Source organism: Callithrix jacchus, chromosome 1 (genome assembly GCF_049354715.1).
Source record: "Callithrix jacchus isolate 240 chromosome 1, calJac240_pri, whole genome shotgun sequence".
NCBI lineage: Eukaryota > Metazoa > Chordata > Mammalia > Primates > Cebidae > Callithrix > Callithrix jacchus.
Window position 1 is genome coordinate 84730013 of NC_133502.1, and position 25855 is coordinate 84755867.

Genomic DNA, 25855 nt, shown 5'->3' on the forward strand with positions numbered 1-25855 from the left:
TGGCCCAAGCCCAGAGTGTGGGGTCGTGGGCTCTGGGCCCACTGCAGCACCCAGGATGAGTCTGAGCACAGTTGCACCGTGTAGCTGCACCGCCGACCACCTAAATTAGGCACCATGGTGACATCTGGCCCTGGGATTCCTGCTGCCAGTGGGGGAGGACAGGGCCAGGGGTTGCCACTGATACTGACTTGTGCCATTTCCAGGTTGCAGCTGTGGCTGAGCCCATGGCAGATTCTTGTGGGGCTGCTCCCTGAGGGTGTGGGGGTCGGGGAGTGTACCACCATCCCACCCTAGGGTCCACTTTTCCTTAGGCCTGGCCCAGAGCACAGGTTTGCAGATGCTGGGCACTGTGCAGCCACAGAGTTGTGACTGAGCACCTCCTGCCCTCCTGCACCTGCAGGCTGACTGTGGCAGTATCTGGTTCTGGGTTCCATGCTACTGGGGTCAATGTCCAGGGATGCTATGGACATTGCTGCTCCATGCCATGTGTATGTTGCTGCGGCAGCTGATCCCAGAGCAGAGGCTGTCAGAGCTTGTTCCAGATAGCCTGAAGGTCACCTGGTGCACCAGCCAAAGGGTCCATTCTTTCTTGGCCCACACCCAGAGTGATGATTGCAGGTTCTGGGCACTGCACCACTGGCATGAGGAAACAAGTGGTGGGGGGCTCCCTTACCTGCTCCACACAAAGCCCGGGTTGTCAGGAGCCAGCTCTCTCTCCAGCATGCCCCAGTTTTATCCGTGGTCAGCCCAGAGCACAGAGGCCCACTCAGTCCTGGCTCCATATCTTGTGCCAGGCAGGCAAAGAGGCACAGAGCCTCAGCAGCTTTGTCTGTGGCTGGGCTAAACTGGTGCCTGCCTCATCTTGGCCATCTGCCCAAGTGGGCACAGCCTCCAGCATTGCTTCCCAGGCAGCACATCTGTTGCCCTTGGGGCACTTACTGCTTGGCCTCCCAAAGTGCTGGGATTACAGGTGTGAGCCTCTGTGCCCAGCCTGTGGGAACTGTTTTAAATGTTGGCTGAGAAGAGGAAACATTGAAAAGTGGCAGGGAAACAGCATTTCCTGACTGCACATCCCACACCAGGCATGTATCAAAAGCTCCGCTAGGAAAACATATTCAGAGAGGTCTGGTAACTTGCCTCAGGTCACACAGCAAGTGAGAGGCAGAGTGGTAGGCAAACCCAGCCCTGCTGGGCTAGTTTCTCCCCCTGTCACGTGGCCCTGGGCCACCTCTCAGGCACAGCAGAAACTCACTCAGGAAGACAAACCTTGAGGGCTGACAAATTTGGAAAGTTGGGAAATCTCTCGTGCAAGGCTGAGACCTTTGACACCCCTGGGAAAGTGGACTAGGGGAATTGTGCCATGCATGTGAACACCAAGCTGATGACATCTATCAGCTGCCTCCTAATTAAACCCACCCCAGGGCCTTTGCCCCAGCTACCTCCTCACCACAATCACCCCAGGGCCTTTGCCCCAGCTGCCTCCTCACCACATCCACCCCAGGGCCTTTGCCCCTGCTGCTTCCTCACCACACTCACTCCAGGGCCTTTGCCTCTGCTGCCTCCTCACAACACCCACCCCAGGGCCTTTGCCCCTGCTGCCTTCTCACCACACTCACCCCAGGGCCTTTGCCCCTGCTGCCTCCTCACAACACCCACCCCAGGGCCTTTGCCCCTGCTGCCTTCTCACCACACACCCCAGGGCCTTTGCCCCTGCTGCCTTCTCACCACACACCCCAGGGCCTTTGCCCCTGCTGCCTCCTCACAACACACCCCAGGGCCTTTGCTCCTGCTGCCTCCTCACAACACACCCCAGGGCCTTTGCTCCTACTGCCTCCTCACCACACCCACCCCAGGGCCTTTGCCTCTGCTGCCTCCTCACCACACTCACCCCAGAGCTTTTGCCCCTGCTGCTTCCTCACCACACCCACCCCAGTCAAATGGTATTTCTGGTTCTAGATCCTTGATGAATTGTCACACTGTCTTCCATAATGGTTGAACTAAAGTAATATTTTTCTTAAGCTGCTTATTGGTGATATGTACTCTCAAAGCAAAAAGAACCAAGTATGTTATTTTCACAGATGTCAGACTACGCAAGTGTGTTTCCAAAATCTCTGGTTACTTGGGTTTCTAACGCTTCCCCTCAACTATGTAGGTGGTATTCTAGTGTTTCCCTGAATTTTCCAGCACAGAGGAAAACCAAGGTCTGCCTGATTTTCGTTCATTTCTAAGTACTTTTCTCAGATCCTGAAATGGTTTAAAGTTTTCCAGCATTTTAATACATATTCTGCCAGGATATGTCTATGTGAGGATTTCTTTTTATAGAACATGATTTTTTTTAAAGGTCAAGAAAAAATGCTCTCTTTGTGTGTGTGTTTTTTTTTTTTCTCATTAGTTTGTTGTTCTACTCTATTCTGAAAATGTTATTGTATTAATCTTGGAGTTTTAAAATTGGGTTTCACAGAGCTCTCATCATCATCACTTTCATTCTGTTATCATTTTCCTCTACATTCTTGGAGGACTTCTCCAATGTATTCTTAATATCACTGATTTGATTTTCTTTTCTTTGAGGTATCAGTTTTGCTGATACATATCTTTGTGTGAATATTTAAATGCTTTTTGATTCCTTGCAAATCTTTTTGTTTTTTTTTAATTGTAATTTAGGTTCTCGATTACATTTGCAGATCATGCAGGATTGTTGCATAGGTACACACGTGGGAATGTGGTTCGCTGCCTCCATCTCCCCGTCACCCACATCTGGCATTTCTTCCCATGTTATCCCTCCCCGACCTCCCCATCCTCCCTGCTGTCCCTCCCTTGGCCCCTGCAACAGACCCCAGTGTGTGATGTTCCCCTCCCTGTGTCCATGTGTTCTCATTGTTCAACACCTGCCTATGAGTGAGAACATGTGGTGTTTGATTTTCTGTTCTTATGTCAGTTTGCTGAGAATGCTGGTTTCCAGATTCATCCATGTCCCTACAAATGACATGAACTCATCATTTCTTATGGCTGCATAGTATTCCATGGTGTATATGTGCCACATTTTCCTTGTCCAGTCTATCGTCGATGGGCATTTGGTTCGGTTCCAGGTATTTGCTATTGTAAACAGCGCCCTTATGAACATGTGTGTGTATCTGTCCTTAAAATAGAATGATTTATAATCCTCTGCCTATAATATTCAGTAATGGGATTGCTGGGTAAAATGGAATTTCTATTTCCAGGTCCTTGAGGAAGTGCCACACTGTCTTCCACAATGTTTGACCTAATTTACACTCCGACCAGCAGTGTTAAAGTGTTCCTGTTTCTCCATATCCTCTCCAGCATCTCTTGTCTCCAGATTTTTTAACGATCGCCATTCAGACTGGCATGAGATGTTATCTCAATGTGGTTTTGATTTGCATTTCTCTAATAATCAGTGATGATGAGCATTTTTTCACATGTTTGTTGGCCTCATATATGCCTTCTTTTGAAAAGTGTCTGTCCATATCTTTCTCCCACTTTTGGATGGGTTTTTTGCTTTTTACTTGTATATCTATTTTAGTTCTTTGTAGATTCTGGATATTAGCCTTTTGTCAGATAGATAGATTGCAAAATTTTTCCGATTCTGTTGGTTGCTGGTTCACTCTGTTGATTGTTTCTTTTGGTACAGAAGCTCTGGAGTTTAATTAGGTTTCAGTTGTCTATTTTGGCTTTTGTTGCCAACAATTTTGGTGTTTTAGTCATGAAGTCCTTGCCTATGTTACATATATTCCTTTTCATCCTTCCATTTTTTTTTTTTTTTCCTTTTTTTCTTTTTCATGAGACAGAGCCTTGCTCTGTTGCCTAGGCTGGTGTTCAGTAGCACCATCTCAGCTCACTGCAACCTTTACCTCCTGGATTCAAGCAATTTTCTGTCTTTGCTTCCTGAGTATCTGAAGTTACAGGTGCCCACCACCGCTCCTAGCTAATTTTTTGTATTTAGGAAGTAATTGGGTCATGAGAGCATGAACCTACATCACAGGGCTGTTTCCTAAATGCCGGGGCCAGTTTAATTCTCACAAGCTCTCATTTTGCGGAGGAGGAATTCTCACCCAAAGGCCCCACCGCCAGGATGTGGAAAAGCTGAAGCCTGAGCTCAGGTCATACCAACTAAATCTAAGTTTACATCACCCCATGATGCAGCCTTCAAGCCCCTTCCCCCTGGAATGATGACATAGCAGTGGGCTTGGCCATGCGCTGCCTGACCCTGGCCGGCAGTGAACCAAGGAGACCATGCAGCTGGGACCCAGGGAGGAGGCAAAGAGGAGACCCCTCAGCAGGGTCTGTTTCTCCTGCCTGGCCTTGTCCTACACCCAGGGCCAATGTGATCCTAGGGGATATTCAGAACCCTCCCTTCCTCTTCCAGGTGTCCCCAGAGCTTCAGAAAAGTTTGTGCTTAAAGAACGATTCAATGAAATCATTTTCGAAAAAGAGGATACATACATACATGTATACATACATACAGAAGCAGGCGTATACAAGCCTAGGCAGCATAGAAAGACCCCACCTCTACCAAAAAAAAAAAAAAAAAATTAGCTAGGCATGGGGATGCATGCCTGCTGTCCCAGCTCCTCAGGAGGCTGAGTCAGGAGGATCGCTTGAGCGTAGGAGTTCAAGGCCACAGTATCTGTGATTGTGCCGTTGCACTCCAGCCTGGGAGACAGAGGAAAATTGTGCCTCTAAAAATAAAAATTTTTTCAAAGGAAGTGTGACTGTGTCTGTGTGTCAGAGCATGCAAATTCAACAGGTGTGTGTGTATGAGAGAGAAAAGACCACACACACACACACGTGATGGAAAGAATGAGGACAGTTAAAGGAAGGAGAGACACACACACCCTCAGCCAGAGTGACACTGAGAGGCCTGGCCCACTGGCGGGGGGGGGACTTAGTTGTTTCAAGTGGCTTGGGTTGAACCAAATAAACAAATGGCACAGCTCTAGAACTGGCACGCCCAGCACCCCATTGAATTTTCTTTTTTTTTTTTTTTAACAAAAACAGGGTCTCACTGTTTCCAAGGCTAGTCTCAAACTCCTGGGCTCAAGTGATCTAATCACCTTGGCCTCCCAAAATGCTGCAATTACAGGCATGAACCACCAAGTTTCACCTACTGAATTTTCAGAAAACCTCCATGAGGTCGCTCTTCTAATCCATGTTACATCTGGTGGGGCTAAGGCTCGGGAGGGGAAGCCTGCTGCTCAGGGTTACTTGTGACACTTGATGAGTTGCCTGTGAACCAATTCATTCCAAGCCCAAGCCCTTCTCCCATGCACTGGCATGTCCAGATTTCTCAGCAGCAAGGATACAACGTGGGGCCCCCTCAACTGGGGGGTCTCTTCAGGCCTCTTCAAGCCCCACAAGTGGCATGTTCATACATTGGCTCTTTCCTTTGTGTGCATTAATTCATTTGTGTGCATTCATTCATTCATTCATTCTTTGGTGTGTGTATTCATTCATTCCTTTGTGTGTGCATTCATTCACTCATTTCTTGGTTTGGGCATTCATTCACTCATTCCTTTGTATGTGCAGTCATTCATTGTTTCTGCCCTCCCACCCTCCCTCCCTCCCTCCTTCCCTCCTTCCTTCCTTCCTGCCTCCCTCCTTCCCTCCAGTGCCTCCTTTCTTCCCTCCTTCCCTCCCTTTCTTCCTCACACACTTTTGACCCCTCAGGGCTATGCTCATTCCATGTGCTTATTGTCTCCCATCTAGGTCATACTGGGTAAGAACAGAGAGGACACTTCTGCCGGGCAGTCGGCTGAGACCTAGTCCAAGGCAGTGAGCTGTAAGTGGGAAAAGACCACCATGCAAGAGCTCAGCAGGACATGGAGGCCTGACAAGGCTGGGGGATGGGAGGAACACATTCTGGGTGCCTTCCCCAGCCTCCCCTCCCCACCCCTACTCATTCACTCAACACCTATCAGGGGCTGCTCAGGGCCTGGCCCCACCTGCCCTCCTCCAGCTCACAGAGCCAGGGTGCCCAGAGAGAATTACAGGACCAGTCTGGGTGCGGTGGTTCATGCCTATAATCTCAATACCTTGGGAGAACAAGCCGGGTGAATCACTTGAGGTCAGGAGTTTGAGACCAGCCTGGCCAACATGGTAAAAACCCGTCTCTATTAAAAATACCAAAAATTAGCTTGGCCCATGTGGTGGTGCATACCTGTATCCCAGCTACCAGGGAGGCTGAGGCAGGAAAATGACTTGAACCTGGGAGTTGGAGATTGCAGTGAGCTGAGATCATGCCACTGCATTCCAGCCCGAGTGAAAGAGCAAGACTCCAACTTAAAAGAGAGGCTGGGCGTGGTGACTCACGCCTGTAATCGCAGCACTTTGGGAGGCTGAGGCAGGCAGATCACGAGGTGAGCTGCATGAGTCTTTGCATGAGTTCCCTGTTTTATGATTCTGTGTAAAGTCTCTGAGGCCTTCATCAGGTGTGAGGCCTCTGTGTGAGAACCAAGGAAGATCTCTGAAATTTGCAGGAGGTCTCTGTGGGACTGAATGAAGTCTCTCAGTGTGGTCTCTGTGGGGTTCTCTGAAGGGGTCTGTGTGAGGACTCTGGGAATCTCAGTGCTGTGTCTCTGTGGGGCACCATGAGGTCTCTGAGAGCTCTGTGGGGTCTCTGGAGGCCGCAGTGTGTCTCTCTGTGGCAGTGAGTGGTCCCGGTGGGCTCTCTGTATGAGATGTCTCTGTGAGGTTTCTGTGGGAGGTCTTTGTGGTCTCTACTGCTAGCCTCGCTGCACCCTATGGGAGACTGAGTAGTGGAGGGGTAAGGGCTTGCTTGTGCCTTCCTCTGTTCTTGTTGGTCGGCCAGCATTTCCTGTGGTGCTTCTCTTGGCCTGAGCCGTGGGGTTTAAATGTCCAGCTCTTCCACATCCCAGAAATCTCCTGTCGGTTTCCTGAGGGAACCCAGCAGTAGCCAGGCATGGCCCATCCTCAGCAGTCAGGGTCCCAGCTTTGTGACTCTCTCTCCTGAGCTTTCCAGGGGGACCGGAGCTGATCTCTGCTCCAGGTCCCAGCCCCTCCTGCTGGTCCTGGTTCTGCTGTCACTGCTGGGTCCACCTTGGAGGCTGCCTCAGTCATCTGGGCCCCAGACAGACCTGGCCCTAGGACAGGCCACATGCTGGGGGCAGGACCATTTCCATTTTTATGTAAATCAGTGGCACTGCCTGGCACGGTCCTCTCCACCATGGAAAAGAGGCCCCCAGAACTGGGCCTCCTGTGCATCTGTATGTGCACAAGGCACAGAAACCCCCTCTAAAGACCTCACACTCCTCTCGCTGATTTCTGGGAACCTCCTGCTTTCCCATACGGATAGGGCCCAGAGAGGAGGAAGCTGTGCTGAAAGCAGAGGGAGACAGAGCAGGGATGGCTCCTGCCCTGCCCACCCTCTTCCCATTCTGGACAGGTCACTTCCAGCTGCCATGTGTGTTCAAATCCTGCCTGCCTGCCTGCCTGCCTCTTCCCCTGCTGGTCTGTGGGGCAAGAAAGGACCTCAGGAGCCAGGGGAGATTTGCTGTGTGACCCCATCTCAGCTGCTGGGGTCCTTCTATTTCACCACCTCTCCCCTGGGGGCAGTCCTGGGGCTACGTGTATGTTAAAGGTCACCAGACTCCCGAGTCATGCCTGGGGTTCTCTAGTCCTTGCTTTTTCACCTATCGTCAACACATCCTTTTAAAAATTCAATAGGTAGTCCAGGTGCAGTGGCTCATGCCTGTAATTCTTGCACTTTGGGAGGCCAAGGCTGGTAGATCACCAGAGGTCAGGAGTTTGAGACCAGCCTGGCCACTATGGCAAAACCCCATCTCTATTAAAAATGTAAAAAATCAGCCAGGTGTGGTGGTGGGTGCCCATAATCTCAGCCACTTGGAAAATTGAGGCAGGAGAATCACTTGAACCCAGGGGCTGGAGGTTGCAGTGAACCGAGATTATACCACTGTACTCCAGCCTGGGAAAAAGAGTGAAACTCTGTCTCTGACTCAAAAAAAAAAAATTCAGTAGGTTACTACATGCAAGTTTATTAAAGATGTTAAGAAATTCATCTTCCCTTATTCACTTTGCCTTCTCACTGGTCTGGCCCTCTGTGTTGGGGGCAAATGCATTTTTAGGTCTGTGGTCTGGAAGCTGGAAGAGGGACAGACCCTGGGGTGGGGCCAGGATGAGCCATAGGCCCTCTATGCCTGTGGAAGGGGTTGGAATGTCAGAAGCTCCCAGGTCATGGCACCGCTTATGGAGCCCTCACACCACTTTGCCTTTTTCTCAATTCTTTGTCTGCATCCCGCTGTAGTTCTACAGAGTCCCACCATCGGAAACCTCTGCACACACAGACATGCCCTGCCCAATTCACCCAGAACTACTTCTCTGAAGCTGAGACACACATAGGTGAGACAGATCAAGGCAAGTGACCCAGGAGCAGGGTCATTCACTCATTTTGGGCAGGGGAGCTCATGGTCCTCAGCAGCCTCCGTGAAGGCCTCCCCCCACCATCCACTTTTACATCCACAGTGCTGGAAGGTCTGTCCCCACCCCCAATTTAGAGTGCAAGAAAGGGAGAGGCAGTCAGATGGGGACTCTGTGCTTTGTATGTAGGCTGAGCTAAGAGGGCCCATCTTCATCCCTGCCTTTGTGAGGGAAAGAAGGGGCTTTCCAAGGGCAGGCAACGTGCCTGACCTACTCTCCCCCAGGATGTCCAGGGTCCAGACATCCCTGGCTTCTGAACTCAGGGCCCACACTCTTTCACTTGAGCTTCCACTATTTTGTGACACATGAAGCTACTTGACCATGGCAGTTCCTGGAGCCTGCATGGAGATATTCAGTCCTATGACATCTCTGCAAACCTTCTTCCTACAACTGCATAAAGTTTGAGGTAGAGTAAGTAGTAGAAAGATGGGTTGAACCACATCTCTGAGTGGGATCTTCATAGGTGTTCTCATCTTGTTTTTAGAATTTTTTGTTGTTTGTGTAAAGACAGTATTATGGAAACCTAAGTTTCAGTGAAGGAACTCAGGATGAAGGTGGGCTTACACCACTACTCTCAGAATCCCTCCATGTCCTGTCACTTCTAGAAAACAAGCCCACACCAAGCACGACACAAATAAAAGCCATTATTTTTTTATGGGGGGAGAAAAGGAGATATTTATTTATTTTAGAATATTAAAAGTTCTGTGTCTTTACAGAAGACTACTTGACCTTCTGTGAGACAGCCTTCTTGGGGAGCAAGAGTTGGGGCTGTCCTGGCCCCGTTGGTCATTGTGGCGCCGGACACTTTTCAAGGACTGTTGATCTCGGATATGCTTCTTTCTGTTGGGGTAACTCTGGCTCTTGAGAGTGGCTTGTTGACTGCTGGCTGCATAGCCCAGCATTCTGCTGTGTTCCGGGTGGAAGAGGTGCCTGCGGTTGCAGGGAAGCCCACAGACTGGGGCTTGGAACTCCTGTTTGTGCTGATTTATGTTAGAGGCACGATGCTCACGGCAAGGTGTCCCCAAGACCACCAACGTAGATGTCTCGTTCAACCTGAGAGAGAGAGTGCACGGAAGTGAAAGAATACAGGAAAGTGGAGTCTGGAAGGCTGAGTGAAAATTATTGTCAAAACGCAGCAAATTTATTTTTGTGGGTTACAGCTTTTATACCTCATTTCTTGTTTACATTTACTTTATCTCAGTAGAAAGAAAGGGGTAAACAGAAAGGAAATAGAAACTCCATAAAAAATAGTTATCAGGGGCTTGTGATATCCGCTCAGAAAGCAGTTTAAGGGGGCTTGTGATAGTAGTTTATATTTCAAAGATACAATGGCACCCTTAAACCTGTTTTTCATCAGGAGCTAAAACAAAGGCTTAGCTCCAGGGAAAATATGGGCAGAGGTCTCTGCTCCTCTTAGGGATCTCAATTGCAGCAAGTTTATTGCTTACACAGAGACTGATGGGGACATGGAAGCAGACACCACAATGTCCTCATTTTGCCTTGCATTCTGTTGTTGCTTCAGTGACTCAGCTCGCGGCCCTTTGTCTCACTCGACAGCCCTCGAGGTGGGGAAATGCAGCCAGGTCCAGCAGCCAAACTGAGGCGAGTCAACTAGCTCTCCTGAGCCCTTGGCACGAACACTACAGGTGAGAGCTTGCGTCTTATTCTGTAATGCAGGGCAAGCTACTCCAGAATTATTAATCTGGAATGCAAAAGCAGGAGATTGGACTGGGAAAGAGGATTGAAGACGGGCTTGAACCTCCATCTGAGCCATGTGTGAGAGCTGGAATTGGGATGTGGGTGAAATAAAGCATTGGGACTCAGGCCTCAGATGGGACAGGTGCTGGGCCTGGTAAAGCAGTGGAGACATTGCAGTCTCTGTTTGAACTGGGCAGACATTGGGAATGCCATTGAACAAGAAAGGTGGAAACTGCAAAGTATAAGATCTCTCAGACACCCAGGCACTAGCCTCCAAGGATTCGCTGTGCTGAGAGGGGGAGGCCCCAGAAAAGCTGACTATAATTCTTCTGAAAATGTTCCTTCAGGATTCCAGGATCTGAGAGCTTCTGAGGACTGGATGATTGTTTCAAGTCTTCCATGTCCCAGATGGGTTTTAGGGTTGTGGTGTCCTGCTCAGCATTCAATGATTTCACCAAATTCCCCAAAGAATTCAAGTGCTTTTCTGTGTTTGTTTGTTTTGGAAATGATCCATCTTTTTCTTTTTCCTCCGGAATGTTGATCCTGGCTCTTTCTGTGACTTGTATTCCCACAACATTCTGGCTATCAGAGCTGAGCAAAAAGGGGCTTCCAGCTTCCATCTGACTGTTGTGGGGTCTCCTGAGGACAATGTTTCTGGTGGGTGGCTGGAAAGAGGATCTTGCTGGACCGATGGGTTGGAGATGTGCCTGGTTCTGGTAGTTTCCTGACACCAGAATGCAGGCACAGAGGCATGACTGCTTGAGCCGCCAAGGCTTGAGATGGCTGGGCCAGAAGTTGCCGAATTCTCACACAGAGATGAGCTTTGATGGATGGTGCACAGTGGAAGCACCACTGAGTTACAGTGAGATGGAGTCATCAGAGTGGAGTCCCGAAGGGGAGGAGCAATGAAGCCTTTCAGAGGAGATGGAGAGCAGGCCAGAGGATCAGGGGTGTGTGGTGGGTTAGGGAAAAGTGCAAGTGGCTCGGGTGAGGGGTGTTCCAGGGGAAGGGAAGGCTCTGGTGGTTGGGAGGCACTCAGAAGGGAGACTGCAGTGGCCATTGGGCCTGGTGATGGGGTGGAGACCAGAGGCAAAGGATGCTGGGTTTGAGGATCCGGGGAAGCTAATGGGGAAAGCACGGGAGCGGCATCTTCCATCTGCTCCTGAGGGGACTGGGAGGCTCCATCAGGCGCTCTTTTGCACTCCTCACCTGGGGGATCTGGACCAGAGAGCTGACCAAAGTCACCTTTCTCAGGATGCAGCCCCAGGATGCTGCAGGAGACAGGAGGCACAAGCTGCAGCCAGGAGCAGGTAGGGCCATAGGGCAGAGTTGGTGTGTGGGCCCCAGCCCCTCCACCGCCCCACACCCAGACCCCCCATTCTCCTATGCCCCTCCACTGCCCCACACCCTGACCCCCCAATTCTATGCCCCTCCACTGCCCCACACCCAGCCCCCAATTCTCCTATGCCCCTCCACCGCCCCACATCCTGACTGCCCAATTCTCCTGTGCCCCTCCACCACCCCATACCCAGACTCCTCAATTTTCCTCCTATGCTTCTTTACTGCCCCACACCCAGACCCCCCAATTCTCCTATGCCCCTCCACCACCCCACATCCTGACTGCCCAATTCTCCTGTGCTCCTCCACTGCCCCACATCCTGACTGCCCAATTCTCCTATGCCCCTCCACTGCCCCACACCCAGACTCCTCAATTCTCCTATGCCCTTCCACCGCCCCACACCCAGACCCCCCAATTCTCTTATGCCCCTCCACCACCCCACACTCAGACTCCCCAATTCTCCTATGCCCCTTTACCACCCCACACCCAGACCCCCTAATTCTCCTATGCCCCTCCACTGCCCCACACCCAGACCCCCAATTCTCCTATGCCCCTCAACCACCCTACACCCAGACCCCCCAATTCTCCTATGCCCCTCAACCACCCTACACCCTGATCCCCCAATTCTCCCCCTGTGCCCTTCCACCGCCCCACACCCTGACTCCCCAATTCTCCCATGCCCCTCCACCACCCCACATGCTGAATGCCCAATTCTCCTCCTATGCGCCACCACCGCCCCACACCCAGACCCCCCGATTCTCCTCCTATGTGCCTCTACCGCCCCACACCCAGACTTCCCAATTCTCCTTCTATGCCCCTCCACCGCGCTGCACCCAGACTCCCCAATTCTTCTCCTACCCCTTGCTCCAAGGTTTTACTTTCATCCTCTATCCCCCTGGCCTCCCCATCCCAGGTCAGCTCCAGGCTGCCGTAAGGCCCTGGGGTCAAATCCCAGCCTGGTAAGAAGGATGTAGGGAAGGGGAAGTGCCTCACCGCTGCAGTTGTGAAAGCAAGTCCAGAATCCCCTCCAGGCCTGTCAGGAGGTCTCTGGAAGCTGGAAATCAGGAGACTGGGTTAGGGCAGTGAGGGAGGGGCCTGGGATCTCACAGGAGGCTGAGTGGATGTTTCTTGAGGGAAGACCATGGGGAGTCCGACCCTGGAAACCACATGTCTGTGTCCAAGGCCACATTGTCTGGACGGTGATAGTGAGGCACAGCAGGCAAGGCTTTGGTGTCCACAAAGGGCTTATACACACAGACCCCCCCCATCCCCATAGTTCTCACACCTGCCCTGTGGGGAGAAAGGACGGGTGGCCTCAAAGAGGAATCAGCCTTAGCAGAGTTGAACAGCTGTCCACAGCCCCCTCATCCCCCTCCTGATTCAGACAGGCATTGGTCTCCTCCCCCTACACTGTGCCCTGCTGAGGAACACCCAGTCCTTGGCCCACCATGGTTTCATGCCAGCACGGAATCTGAGAGGGACCCAGGGTTCTGATTTTCTTCCTAGGAGCCCCCACCTCAAGCTTCTTCAACTGACTTCCTCAGACAGAGTCGCTTCTCTCCAGGGACAGACAAGATCAAATGAACTCTAGTGTGCCCCAGCAGAGCCTTACCTTTCAGACTGCAGTTTTTCTTCCACCTTTGGGCCTCCCCCTCTGCTGACCTGAGAGAGAAGGTGACCCTGGGAGACAAGAAAGGGTGAGGGGCTGAGACCAGCTCTCGCTCTCCACCCCCAGTCCAGCTGCGGCGCTCATGAACCACAGAGCTCTCTCGTCTTGCTCAGGGAGCCGTGTGCTTCCTCCCACTCATGTTTAAGTGGATGATAAACTGCTTTTCTTCTTAGAAAAACATGAAGAGGGGGCCAGAAGCGGTGGCTCACGCCTGTAATTTGAGCGTTTGGGGAAGCCAAGAGGGGTGGATCACCTGAGATCAGAAGTTTGAGACCAGCCTCGCCAGCATAGTGAAACTCTGTCTCTACTAAAAATAACAGAAATTAGCCGGGCATGGTGGCTCATGCCTGTAATCCCAGCTACTCCAGAGGCTGAGGCAGGAGAACTGCTTCAACCTGGGAAGCAGAGGCTGCAGTGAGCCAAGATCACCATTGCACTCCAGCCAGGGTGACAAGAGTGCGACTCCGTCTCAAAAAACAAACAATAAAACCCACCACAAAGAGGGATTTACTATATGAGAAATAATATATATATATAATATATATTTCATATATAAACTATAATATACATAATGTATAATATATAATATAATAAAAGTAACCATAGAGGTACTCCTCTACTCGATGAACACCCAGGCTCATGCCTGCTGGCACACCTGAGCTGTCAGTTAGGATTCTGCTTCTCAGGAGATCAGAGGCGACTCCAGGCCCAGGTAGAGAGGCCCTCAAAGGCTCAGCACAGCCCCCAGATTACCCCACACAGATGAGGCTGGGCCCCCAGCCACCTGCCCCAAAAAGTGGCTTATGAGCACCCTCCCACAAAGACCTCCCCCATGTCCTGACTGGTCCTCACCACTGAGTCCGGGGGTTTGGTTTTGCCCTGATGCCTCCTGTGCTCCCCCACAGATGGACTTAGAGCTTGGGATGGAAATCCCAGTTTCTACCAACAACCCCTGGCTGCTCTGCCTCTCCTTGGAAGGACCATGTTCTGGTCTCTCCTGACACTTCCCATTGAGGAAGTCTTTCCACTGGATTTGGAAAAGCAGAGCTAATAATAGAAAGAAAGGAGAGAATTGTGCTGTGTGGGTCCGGCCTGAGGGCTCCTTACCATTCTCTTCTTCCCGGGTGATGGTGAGGGTGGATCACGATGGAAGTAAGAGAGGCAGGGGGCTAATAGGAAAGAAATATAACTCCACAACAAATACCAGGGTGAGGTATATATCCAGCACCCATGGTGTGAAGCTGGGGGTGTTTATCCACAAATCACTAAGAAATTTTAGAGGAAATGGAATATTTGCCATCTGAATAGGTATGCTGCCTTCGAGCAACTGAGCTCTTGGCATTCCCTTGCAGACTAGGGAGTGGGGCCTAGGCCTGCATCACAGAGCTGGGGCCTTCACATCACAAAGGCCCCATGATGGGGGAGGAGCAGTGAGTGGGGGAGGCTGCAGCACAACCCCTCCCCACCCCACAAGTCTGGGATCCCTTCACCCTCCCACCTTCCAGATTCCTCCTTCCCGCTAAGTTTTGTCAGTGAGAGAACTCAGCCAATTTTCGATTCTTTCTTCCTGGAACACAGATATTATTTGGTTTCTTTTATCTGTTGGAGACGGTGGTATGAGGTTATCTATTTTATAAGCCTTGAAAATCTGAAGTTGACTTTGAAACTTTGACTATGTACCAGGGATTTTTATTCTCAGAATCTCATTCGTCCTCAACTCCAGCTTTCCCACACAACGTTTTTGTCTTATATCAATCCAGGGACAAAATGTAAATTTGTTTTACTCTTATTTAGTTTTGTAAATTTTGAATAGTAAGGTTTTTTTTTAATTGTTTCCATTTGACTTTCAAAGGGACCTACCCACATACAATTAAGATAATTTTTAAAAATTTTGTTTGTGTGTTTATTTTCTTTATAGTTCTGGGGTACATGTGCAGGACAGGCAGTTTTCTTACACAGGTAAATGTGCACCATGGTAGTTTGCTGCATCTGTCATCCCATCACCTAGGTACTAAACTCAGCATGCATTAGCCATTTTTCCTGATGCTCTCCCTACCTCTGCCCTCCCCCAACAAGTGCCAGTGTGTGTTGTTCTCCCTGTCCACATGGTCTCGTTGTTCAGCTCCCACTTATAAGAACGTGTAACATTTGCTTTTGTGTCCCTATGTTAGTGTGCTGAGGATAGTGGCTTCCAGCTTCATCTACGTGTCTGAAAAAGACATAATCTGATTCATTTTCATGGCTGCATGGTGCTTCATGGTGTATATATACCCCACATTTTCTTTATTCAGTATACTATTGATGAGCATTTGGGTTGATTCCATGTCTTTGCTGTTGTGAGCAGTGCTGCAGTGAACATACACGTGCATGTATTTTTGTAATAGAATGATTTATATTCTTTTGGATATATAATAATGATATAATGCCATTATATATAATAATATATAATATATATTATAGCTGATTAATATATTCTAGCTAATGCATATATAATATATAACATAATATATTTGGTTTGGATTTGCATTTCTCTAATCAGTGATGTCGAGCTTTTTAAAACATACTTGTATATATATTTAAAACATATAACATATAATGTATATGTGTTACATACTATATATGTATACACACACTATATATACATATATATTATATGCTTTATATATATACTATATATGATACATACTATACTATATATATATATACATATGGTGTATATATATATAGGATAAATAAGAGCCCAACCTCACTCTTTGCATGTGGATATATACGTAGTATATATACATAAACTAACTCAAACTGGATCAAAGGTCTAAACATGAGACTTAAAACTATAAAGGTGTTAGAAGAAAGCATAAAGGAAAAGGTTTGTGATTTGGGTTTTGCAATGATTTCTTGGATCAAAGACACCAAAAGCACAGCTACTCAGGAGGCTGAGGCAGGAGAATTGCCTGAACCCAGGAGGCGGAGGTTGTGGTGAGCCGAGATCACGCCATTGCACTCCAGCCTGGGTAACAAGAGCAAAACTCTGTCTCAAAAAAAAAAAAAAAGAATATATTAAAAAAATGCCACGTTGATACTTACACGGCCACTTGTTTTTACTTTTGTTGCATTTGGATGATGTGTCTTTGCCCAGAGCTTTATGTTGTATCCATATCTGTTTCTATATTACATTACCTATTTGTTTACAATAGATACCTTTATTTTTTTTTTGAATCCAACTTATAGTCTCTGTTGATAGAATTTTACCTCTATTTATTGTAATAATGATTTATCTGATTGTATGCCTTCCATTTGATGTTCACTGTTTAGCTGTTTTTATTTTCTGCCTTTTCTTTATATATTTTGATTGGATGGATGAAATTTCTGCTTATTGTTTCCATTCTGCACCCCATTTTTTCTGTTTTATCCTGAGATGATTAGGAACATTTTATCATAGGATATTGTTAATTTTCTTTAGTGGCCTCTTGATCACATTGTCACATTGTCCTTTTTTGTAATTATATATATCTTGCAAGAATTATTAGTGAACAGTATTTTCCTATTGAAGATTTCTCATGAGATTCATTTTACATTTATTTGGACTACTTTCGGTATTTCTCTCAAAGATAGAGATACTCTCTGCAAGTGCTTTTATTTCTGAAAATGTCTCTCTCACCCTGACAGAAGAGTGGTCTTTTAGTTGGTATTTCTGACATCATTTCGCTTTCAGTACTGCAATGAAGAGTTTTCTTATTTCCTTCATTCTTTCTCTGAATAGTCTGGTTTTTCACACTTAGAAGTGTTTTCTATTTATAACTTTATTGTATACATTCAATAATTTCCCCAGATTTGTTCATTGATTTAGTTCCTGTTTGCATGTGTGGAGGAGTTTATGGCCTAGTTTTGTCAGCGGTGGGAGATGTGTTTGTGTGCTAAGGCCCCAGTGCAGGCACAGGTGTGCCTAGGATTGGGACTCTTAGGATGTCTGATGGAGATACAGGCATGGAGCCCAGTCATAGGGACATGGGATTGATTGGTAGGGAGTCAGGACCATTAGAGTAGTGGAATTGAAGGCTCTATGATCAGGAATTGTAGGATGAATGATTCAGGGCTCATGGGCAGCAAGGCATGGGAATCAGTGAATCTGAGATTTCAGTATTGGCTTTGGGAGTAGAATCACTGGGTAGCAATTGACACTTAGAGCAGATTAAAGAGTGAGAATGAGGAGTTAGGTACCAGGGTTGGTGATAACTTAAAGGGCCTGTGAAATCACATAGTATGATAATGTAATAGAACAGTATGTCCTTTAAATATTTTATAAAATATTTAAGCAATCCACAATTATTGGATATTTAAATGTTTCTAATTCTTTTTTTGACAACCACCCTGTTGGATAATCTAATCTTTCTTTTTTATTAACCATGTTATGGTAAAACGTTTGCACTTAAATCTTTGTACAATATGCAATGATGGGATGATATTTTAATGTTGTAGCTCTAGAAATAAATTTTTGAGTAAGGTACATGGGCAGTAACTGATGTATGTGTCCATGGGTGACACTGGCACACTTCCTTCTCCCATCTGTACCTCTGCCCATCTGTTTTCTCAGATCTCTGCCCCAAGTTCAGAGAAAATGAAGAAGAGACTGTCAACCCCAGGTCAAGTTTAGAATATATGGTCTGACACGGTTATGAACTTTGAACTGTTAAATTGTCTCTCATTTTCCTTAAAGACATAGCAATAATGGAAATTGGATACATGGCTTATATTATTAACAAGTGATTTATCATGGTTCTTGATGTTTGAGAAATTTTTTGAAAGATCTTCAGATGGATAATGACAGAACGGTCTTCAACAGTAACCCTGTTGAAAGTGCACCAACAGGCCAGACTCGGTGGCTCACACCTGTAATTTCAGCACTTTGGGAGGCCAAGGTGTGTGGATCGCCTGAGGTCGGGAGTTCAAGACCAACCTGGCCAACATGGTGAAACCCCATCTCCACTAAAAATACAAATTTAGCCAGGCATGGTGGTGAGTACCTGTAATCCCGGCTACTCAGAAGGCTGAGACAGGATAATTGCTTGAACCTGGAAGTTGGAGGTTGCAGTGAGCCGAGATTGTGCCATTGCACTCCAGCCTGGGAGACAAGAGCAAAACTCTGTCTCAAGAAAGAAAGAGAGAGAGGGAGAGAGAGAAGGGAGGGAGGGAGAGAGGGAAGAAGCACAGTTTTTCTGTTTTTGTCTTAGAGAAAAGTGCTTCTGAAACTTTACTTGCGTTGAATTCAGATTCTGATTTAGTAGATATGGGATGGAATATGAGAATTTTTATTTCTCACAAATCTCCACAGAATATCAGTGCTCCAAAGACTACTTTCTGAAACAATCTCGTTGAGGTTTCATCATGAATGGGAGTTGAATTTTGTTAAATGCTTTTTCTGTACCAACTGATGTGATTATGTTTTACTTTTTGAATCTGTTGGTTTGGTAGATTACATTGATTGATTCTTGAATATTGAACCAGCCTTGCATCTGTGGAATAAATTCCACTTGATTGTGGTATATACTTTTAAATTATTTATATGTATATATTTTAAATTTTATTTATTTTTTATTGCATTTTAGGTTATGGGGTACATGTGCAGAACATGCAAGACAGTTGCATAGGTACACACGTGGCAGTGTGTTTTTCTGCCTTCCTCCCATTCACCCACATTTGGCATTTCTCCCCAGGCTATCCCTCCCCAGCTCTCCCCCTGCTGTCTCTCCCCTATTACCCCTAATAGACCCCAGTGTTTAGTACTCCCTTTCCTGTGTTCATGTGTTCTCATTTTTCATCACCCGCCTATGAGTGAGAATATGTGGTGTTTCATTTTCTGTTCTTGCGTCAGTTTGCTGAGAATGATGTTCTCCAGATTCATCCATATTTGCTAATATTTTGTTAAGGATTTTTTTTTAATCATATTTATGAAGGGTATCTGTCTTTTTCTCTTTCTTTTCTTTCTTTCTCTTTCTTTCTTTCTTCTTTTGGTACTATTTTTGGTTTAGGTATCAGGATAACCCTGGCCTCATAAGTTGGAATGTGTTCTTTTATATTGATTATTCTGCCAGAAATTGTGAATAGTTTGTGTTCTTTTTTTTTCTATACTTTGTCCAATTTTTGTGTCAGGGAAATCATATCCTTACATAATAAACTGGGAAGTATTCCCTTTTCTTCTGTTTTCTGGGGGAAAAAATTGTATAGAATTGATGTTAATTATGTTAATTCTTTTTTTTTTTTTTTTTTTGAGATGGAGTTTCGCTCTTGTTACCCAGACTGGAGTGCAATGGTCCATTCTCGGCTCACCGCAACCTGAGGGAGGAGGTTTAACAATGCAGTGGGAACCACAATTTGTCTCCTCTGTGCCTCTCACATTTAGAACAACACAAGAGCTTGAGCAAAACCTCAGAAGTTGAAACTATGTTGCAGTTCAGCAAAGAAGAAGCTCCTGTCATGGATATTCTCATTGAGTGAGTTGTGAAGCTTGTTGACTTAATTAGAATGATCACCCAGCATGCATATTCCAATACACTTAATTGTCAACGATATGATCAGCTGCAAAGTCGAAGAACAGGAATTTAGTCGTAGTCTGTTCACTTGGTAGCACAGGCTGGTTGTGAATGCAAGAGTGTGGCCAAAGTCAACAAAAGCTTCTATGAGAATCACTCACTTATGTGGAATTTATAATAAGAAGTAGGGTATATTATTTGTAAATTGTAGGCTACACATGTATTATATCTAAAATTTACTGCAGACGTGTGTGTGTCTTCTTGGGCAGTTGGGTCAGTGTGTGTACTTGAGAATGTAAGAAAGATTTGTTTTGGACTTTGAGGTTTTTAAAATGGGGCTGCATATCAGAATCATCTACAGGATTTTTAAACAATATAGATGCCCAGGACCCATCCTAAGCAATTCTGATACCGTATGTATGTTATTCAGAATTTCTTTGGTTGGGAGTGGCAGAGAGCAATTCAAATCAGCCTCATCCAACAATTAGAAGGGAGTTGTGTATTAGTTATCTAATGCTGCATGAAAAGTTACTCAAAGCTTAGCAGCTTAAAACACAGTAACCTTTTACTGTTACTTTGGGAAGGAGTTTGGGAGTGACTTAGCTGGTGATTCTACCTCTGGATCTCTTACAAAGTTGAAATCAAGGTGTCAGCTGAGCTTCAGTCTTCTAAAGGCTTGACTGGAGTTGGAGGACCTACTTCTGAAATGGTGCCTGTCACATGACTGGCAAGATGGTGCTGGCTCAGGTGGTCCTGCTGTTTTGCCATATGGGTTTTTGGACAGAATAGCCTGGATATTCTCACAATGGGTTGGCTGATTTTTCCTAGAACAAGCAATCCAAGAGAGCAATGCAGAACAGCTTGATACAATTTTACAGGTGGATTCAGTAGTCATTGAGTAGGAGAAGGTAGGTTGGTATAAATAGGTTGGATAATTGAATGTTACAAAGGCTGAGGGCCATTCTTATATACAGTTTTAGGTACTAAGAAAAAATATACCACATGTTCCACTGTACCCATTTGTTTTTTAATAAGGTGAAAATAACAAAATAATCAAAATGAGTATCAAGAGAAACCTTGAAGAGGAAAGAATAATAATTTTTAAAACTCCAAGGCTTATGGATGACTGCCTTTAGCCATGGTGATAGGCTTAGCTCTGTCTTTTAACCTTTAACATCTTTAATATTTGCAGAGCCCTTTAGGGTTTCTCAGGTGATTTCATAACTTCTTATTTGAATTTAAGAACAAATCTTAGGTTTGTAGGATGGAATGAGGAGGGTTGGGATTGAAAGATGGAAGCTAATAATAGTGAACACCCACCAGGTGTCAGGCATTTGGTTGGATGCTTTATATTCATGAACTCTTTAAATAAAATACCATGAGGTAGAAATGAATAATTTTAATTTTGAGGGAGGCTCAGCTTCCTTAGACTTAGAGAGGTTAAATGATATGCTCATTGCCAAGCATCAGAGTTGGGCTGAGAACCCAGCTTTCCCAATCCCATGGGCTTTCAACTCAGTTGCTTCATTTTTCAGCATGACCAACCATTGCTGCCACTTCCCTCATGCTCTATCCCTATCTTTCTCTTCCTCTTCTGGCAGCAAATGACTTTCCAAAAGACAGAGGACCCTACAAATGTAGGCTCTTCCATGGTGGACAAGTCTATGCAAGTCTGCCACCAAAGTCCAAGGAAGTTGAGAGGCCAAATAGGTTGATAAAACAAGTTTTTTAGAAAAACAAAACATTTAGGCTGGGTGCAGTGGCTCACACCTGTAATTCCAATACTTAGGGAGGCTGAGGGGGTGGATTACCTGAGGTCAGGAGTTCAAGACCAGCCTGGTCAACATGGTGAAACCCCCTCTCTACTAAAAATACAGAGAAATAGCTGGACATGGTGGCAGAAGCCTGTAATCCCAGCTACTCAGGAGGCTGAGGCAGGATAATTGCTTGAACCTGGGAGGCAGAGGTTGCAGTGACCAGAGAGTGGAGGTTGCAGTGAGCTGAGATTGCACCACTGCACTCCAGCCTGGGCAACAAGAGCAAAACTCCAAGAAAGAAAGAAAGAAGCAAGCAAGCATGCATCTAATAGGGACTTGGGAACAGAAGCCATGTCTTGGACAGTGGCAAAACAAGATGGTGGATTCCTGTGCAATTACGCCCCCCCAGACCCAACGCTCATACACTGTATGGAAAGAGTGGTTTAGAAGGGATATGTAGAACAATTGATGTATGATAACATCAAGATTGTTTTGATCTAAGGGCAGGATTGATGGGAAGTAGCTGCTCTTGCTAGGGACAGTAGATAAACTGAACACCTTAGAGGCTTTCTCGGATGTGGGGTTAATCAGAAGCCGAGATGGTGGATTAGGCATTGAAGACGGAATTGCTTTTGCATCCACATGGGTCCAGGCTTGTTATGCCCTAAAAAATTGTTTCCTTTTGTTTTGGTGACTGCTTTATTGCACGTGTATTGGAAAGAAAAAAAAAGTGAAGGAAGCATATTGGATTGGAAAATGTAAGTAGTTCACAATTTATACTGAAATAAACAAGTCTGGCTCTAACACTAACTACTTGCGTGGCCTCAAATAACATCTTGGTGCCTCATTTTCCTTTGTTGTCAAGTAGAGTAACACTTCTTAGGGTTCCCCTACCTTTCATGGATGTGGTAGAATAGGTGGCATGAATGGTGAGAAGCACTTTGTGTTTCTATAGGTATTTGGGTGAAATAAATGATTTTCAGGCAGTATATATCATCTGTATTACTAATGTCTCAAGGTTTTTAGTCACTCTTTCACCTTACAAAAATGCTTAAATGTGATTTGAGTCAAAGTTCCCAACTGCAAGAAGTAAACATTACTTCTTCACATGGTTTGTGGCTTACTAAAAGCAATAATAATAATATCTGGGCATGGTGGTTCATGCCTGTAAAGCTAGCACTTTGGGAGGTCAAGGTGGGTGGATCACTTGAGGTTAGGAGTTTGACACCAGCCTGGCCAACATGGCAAAACCTCATCCCTACTAAAAATAGTAAATCATCCAGGCATGGTAGTGGGTGCCTGTAGTCTCAGCTACTCAGGAGGCTGAGGCACAACAATCTCTTGAGCCCAGGAGGTGGAGGTTGCAGTGAGCTGAGATCGTACCACTACACTCCAGCCTGGGAAACAGAGTGAGACTCCAACTCCAAAAAAAAAAAAAGTAATAATAATAATACCTGAGATTTTTAATATAGATGTCAACTTTCCCACCAAATAAATCTGTTTCTAGCAGCTGTAGCCCACTTGGACAACATGTCCTAAATCTAGGATTATCGGGGTGATCATAGAAGAGAACAAGGGACCTTCTCTTCTGAGCCTTGCTCTGCAGGACAGTAAGAACCATATAAAAACAGAGGTCTGGAGCTCTCATCTTACATGCTCCACACATCTTGGCCTCCCAAACACTCATTCAGTCATATCCTCAGTGAAGTCTGTGGATAATTAGGGAAAAGGAGTAAAGCCGGTGGGAGCAGAGGAAAGCAAAATGAAAAAGTGATAAGCTCTAAGTCTACCTTTCTTCACAGTCCAAGACAAATAGCCCTTCTGAGCAAGTAACTCTCAACCTTCCTGTGCCCAACTATTACCAGACCCTTGGCTGATAGAAAAATGCAAGTTAGCTCACTGCAGCCTAAGGCTTTATCGGTACTGCGCATAGTTCTCTCCAGCACAAGCACCATCCTATAAAATCCCTAGCAAGCCTTTTGTCTCCTTGCGGTCAGCTCCTCTCTTGATGACTTGTCCATTACTTCTTTGCAACATACTTTCTCAAATAAATCTACTTTTCTTCATCTACAACTGTCTTGGTAAATTCTTCTTACCAACCACATCACCAACCCAACATAGTTGCCTTTCACCCATGGCAAAATCTTGTTCTTCTGACCCACTCATTTTACTCCTGCTTATCTGATAGACAATCACTTCTGTTATGACAGTAGATATCAGTGGTTAAGAGCATGAACTCTGAAGTCAAATTTGAATTAGGCTCTGCCAGTACTTGCATAGCCTCGGTCAAGTTACTTAACATCGTTGTGCATCATTTCCTTTATCTGAAAAATAACAGTATCTCCTAATGGAGTTTTATGAGTACTAAATGAGATCTATGTAGGGAGCTTAGAATGGTGGCTGGTATGTGATAAGCACTCTAAAAGTTATAGTTATTTGCATTATAACTTGAGGTATAGTTATTTGAAATATAATCTGAGTTACCTCCTCAGAACTTCAAGACTCAGGTAAACGACTGTCTAAATAGAAAGTCTAATAAGCATTCACAGGCCAGGTGTGGTAGCTTACGCCTGTAATCCTAGCATGTTGGGAGGCTGAGGCGGGTAGATCACTTGAGGCCAGGAGTTCAAGACCAGCCTGGCCAACACGGAGAAGCCCCATCTCTACAAGAGTTAGCCAGGCGTGATGGCATAAGCCTGTAGTCCCAGCTACTGGGGGGCAGAGGCACAAGAATCACTTGAGTCTAGGAGGCAGAGGTTGCAGTGAGCCAAGAATGGGACACTGCACTCTAACCTGGGCGACAGAGTGAGACTGTCTCAAACAAAAAAAAAAAAAAAAGCACAGAGAAGACATGAAGATCAGCATAAACCTAAATGAAATAGCATTAAGTACCGATATCACCAGCCTTTGATGCTTTATTCTATTATATCTCCCATTTGCAAAATAGGGACAAAAAAGTGAATATCAGGAAAAGTGAGTCTTTGCAGAGTTTCTGCTGGTACTGTCTTTTGCCTGGAGAAAGCAGCAACTAATTCATGGAGATAAGTTTAAGGAGTGTCTTGAATTGAGTGGCTACATATTCCAGGTACTCCTCAATCAGCCTCCTGTGATAATACAATTAAGTGAGCACAGAAAGTTCCAAAGTTAAAGGGCTTCTCTGGCCGGGCACGGTGGCTCACGCCTGTAATCTCAGCACTTTGGGAGGCCGAGGTGGGCAGATCACAAAGTCAAGAGATCAAGACCATCCTAGCAAACATGGTGAAACCCCATCTCTACTAAAAATATAAAAAATAGGCGGGCATGGTGGCACGTGCCTGTGGTTTTAGCTACTCGGGAGGCTGAGGTGGAAGAATCGCCTGAACCGAGGAGGCGGAAGTTGCAGTGAGCCGAGATTGCACCACAGCACTCTAGCCTGGCGACAGAGCAAGACTCCGTCTCAAAAAAAGGGGGGCTTCTTTGATTGGTTCTTGGGTTCTGAACTATTCTGTTCATAGAATATAGCACGGGTAGCCAAGATAACAGAGGTGTAATTGCAAGCAAGCTATATGCATGACAGTGGCAAGCTGGGTCATAGCGTTTTGGGGCTAGCTTCATACCGTATGGTATGGTGATTAACATCTCACTATTTGGGCCATGTAAACTTGGGTTCCAAATCTGGCTCTAAAAGTTGTAACCCATGAGACTGTGGTTAGTTACTTTACCACTCAAAGCCTCATGTTTATATGCTTGTTATAATGGTTAAATAATGTATGTAAAGTATTATCAAAATACACTTTTCAAAAGTTGAAAATGTGACTCTCATACCAATAGAAAGAGACCATGACTAAAAGATTAATTCACTTAACCCGGCAAGAGGGTAAGCCTGGTTCAAAAAGAAATGGAGAAAGCAAAGTATTCCTGGTGGCTGAAAGAAGAGTGTTTGAATAAGATCGTTAATTTGATATAAAACTGGTTAATGTATAGAGCAATAAAATGGTATCTTTTGGAATCTTTTCTATTAAAAAAATTATTTGCATCTCTACTGTACAAATTTAATTTGTATCATAATCAGCAGTTCTTGGCCCAAAGTGGCTCCCGCTGGAGGTCGTGGCGCTCACGAAGGCGAGGTCATCAGTTCAAGGCTAACCTGAGCAACCTCATAAGCTCAAACTGATTGGCAAAAAAAAAAAAAAAAAAAAAAAAAATTAACAGTTCTCAAGTGGGGATGATTTTGCCTTCCAGGGGACATCTGGCAATGCTTGAAGGTATTTTTGATTGCCACAACTCTGTTGGAAAAGGGGGAGGTGGGTGCTACTAGCATCTAGTGGGTTGAGAACAAGGATGGTACTAAACATCCTTTGATGCACAGCAGAGCCTCCCACAAAAGAACTATCCAGCCCCAAGTGCCAACATTGCT

At 45.9% G+C, this 25855-nt stretch overlaps 1 pseudogene across 1 annotated transcript; it reads right to left on the minus strand.

Moving 5' to 3' along the window:
- Positions 1-9116: 9116 nt before the first annotated feature.
- LOC118153852 (spermatogenesis-associated protein 31A6 pseudogene) lies at positions 9117-14332 on the minus strand (annotated as a pseudogene). Its single transcript, XR_013526309.1, has 4 exons — positions 14283-14332; positions 13119-13186; positions 12500-12560; positions 9117-11438 (listed from the first exon to the last, which is right to left on the minus strand). The product of XR_013526309.1 is annotated as a spermatogenesis-associated protein 31A6 pseudogene (transcript).
- Positions 14333-25855: the final 11523 nt, after the last annotated feature.